This window comes from Mandrillus leucophaeus, unplaced genomic scaffold, assembly GCF_000951045.1.
Source record: "Mandrillus leucophaeus isolate KB7577 unplaced genomic scaffold, Mleu.le_1.0 Scaffold1632, whole genome shotgun sequence".
Taxonomy (NCBI): Eukaryota; Metazoa; Chordata; class Mammalia; order Primates; family Cercopithecidae; genus Mandrillus; species Mandrillus leucophaeus.
Window position 1 is genome coordinate 10,333 of NW_012101624.1, and position 2,174 is coordinate 12,506.

At 61.6% G+C, this 2,174-nt stretch overlaps 1 pseudogene; it reads left to right on the plus strand.

Annotated features, from left to right (window-relative positions):
* The window catches only part of LOC105536837, a 19,771-nt pseudogene that overhangs the window by 10,330 nt on the left and 7,267 nt on the right, over positions 1–2,174 (plus strand).

Here is a 2,174-nt window from a genome sequence, read left to right on the forward strand (position 1 = left end):
ATCACTTACAAACCTTCAACTTTTTTTTTTTTTTTTTTGAGATGAAGTCTCGCTCTTGTCCCCCAGGCTGGAGTGCAGTGGCACGATCTCAGCTGACTGCAACCTCCGCCTCCTGGGTTCACGCAATTCTCCTGCCTCAGCCTCCTGAGTAGCTGCGATTATAGGTGCCTGCCACCACACCCAACAGCTTTTTGCATTTTTGTAGAGATGCAGTTTCACCATGTTGGCCAGGCTGGTCTCGAAACCCTGACCTCAGGTGATCTGCCCGCCTTGGCCTCCCACAGTGCAGGGATTACAGATGCCAGCCACTGTGCCCGGCCACCCCCAGGCCCTGGCAGTGAGGGGAGGTGATGTGGAGTGTTGCTCTGAGACCCCCATGTTGGGATTCCAGGGAGATGCTCCTCATGAGAGCCCCGTGTTGGGACTGGAGAGGATCCTCACGGTCGCCTGCTGGCTGCTGGCCTGGCCTTCCTCCAGCTGCCACACCTGGCCCTGGAGCCTCATGGTGTGGGGCGCGGCTCCGGCTGCACTTGTACCCTGAGGCCTTCAGGCTCCCTGCCGCTGGCGGTGGGTGCAGCAGGCACGGTGGGCAGAACCCTCCAAGTGATGAGAGTCCCTGGGGCTGCACGCCGGCTGCCTCAGGAACACTCCAGATGAGCAGTGGCTGCTCCACCTCTTGGCGTCTCCAGGTCCTGGGTTTCTGAGTCCTTCTGTGCACCTGATCTAAATTCCTACTGTCTCCAGTGACAGCAAAAGCCACTCTTTTCCAAAGAGAGCCTGGTTCCCCCTGCCAACCCCTCCGTGGCTGCCTGCTCCATGCTAGCCCAGCTGTCCCGGCCTCAGTTTCCCTTTGGCCCTCCCCTGCCCTGGGCTCTCCCACTCCCACGGCTGCTCGTAGACCTGGCACAGTGACTTGGCTTCTGTGACCTCCAGGGAGATGCTTTTGCTGGAAGTCAGGGCTCTGCCACTGCCACTGTAACGGCCATGCGCCCTGTGGGTGCTGAGTGGGCAGGTGTGGGCAGGGCTGGTGTGAAGAGGGGGTGCGGCCATCTCCAGGCCCCACAGCAGCCGCCACCTCCCTGCTCAGCCCAGACCTGGTTTGCATGAGGGAGAGGGCGGAGTTTGGCTGTCACAGGAAGAGCCCCTCCCAAGGGGACATCTGGCATGGGTGCCCGCCTGGCTGCCTGTCTTCCGGCCCCCACCTCGTGGTGTGGGAGCCGCTGCCTTGGCCGGCCCACTTGGGAACTCCTTCCCCAGGCGCCTGAAGCTGGCCCAGTTTGACTATGGGAGGAAGTGCGAGGAGATCGCTTGGCTGACGGAGGGCATGTCGGGCCGGAAGATCGCACAGCTGGTTGTGTCCTGTCAGGTGAGTCAGGCTCAGGCTCACCCACCCAGACGGGAGCCCAACTGTTGTGGAGACGCCGGGTTGTGCCTGTCCCAGCACCAGTGTCACACAGCAGCTTCTGTTGAGGGGTTTTCGGTGCACAGACGTGACACGGGGCACTCGCCCCAGTTGGCCACTCCACACACTGGCGCGCCCCTGCTCCTACCCTCGGAAGGGTGGGGCCTGTCCGTGGCTGACGGTCACAGGTCAGGAAGCCCGTCCGGCATCCTAGTATCCGGGCTCTGCCAGGTGGGCCGGGAGGCTTTCCATGCTCACCTTGGCAGACGGGCACCCCCTGGTGTGAATGGTCATCGGGACAGGCCCCGCCTGAGTTTGGTGCTGGGGCTGGAGGGATGTTGTGTTTCCTGGACCACGTCCGTTGGCTTGGTCCTGCTTGACGGGCTCAGACACATGGGCAGGAGTGACCTCTGATTGTCCCACAGCCGGCTGCTCCTTGGAGGACCCCTCCTGCAGCTCCGTGGCTGCTGCAGGGACGGGGAGCCGGGACTCAGAGCAGTGTGGGCGTGGCCATCCAGAAAGCTTTGGTCTTTGGGGGTTGCTGGAAAAGCAAAACCAGGTCTGTGGGGCCGAAGGCACCAAGGCCATGCACAGGCATCGCTGCCTCTGGGGTCTGCAGAGTCTGTGTGACAACCTGGTCACTCCACCTAGCAGCGCTTTGGTGTGTGACAGGTTCATGAAGTAGCCAGTTACCTTGATTTGAACGTTGGAGCCGGGGCCTATCGGGGCTGTATTAGTCAGTTATGCCGCTGTGACAAAGAGCCTCAGATCT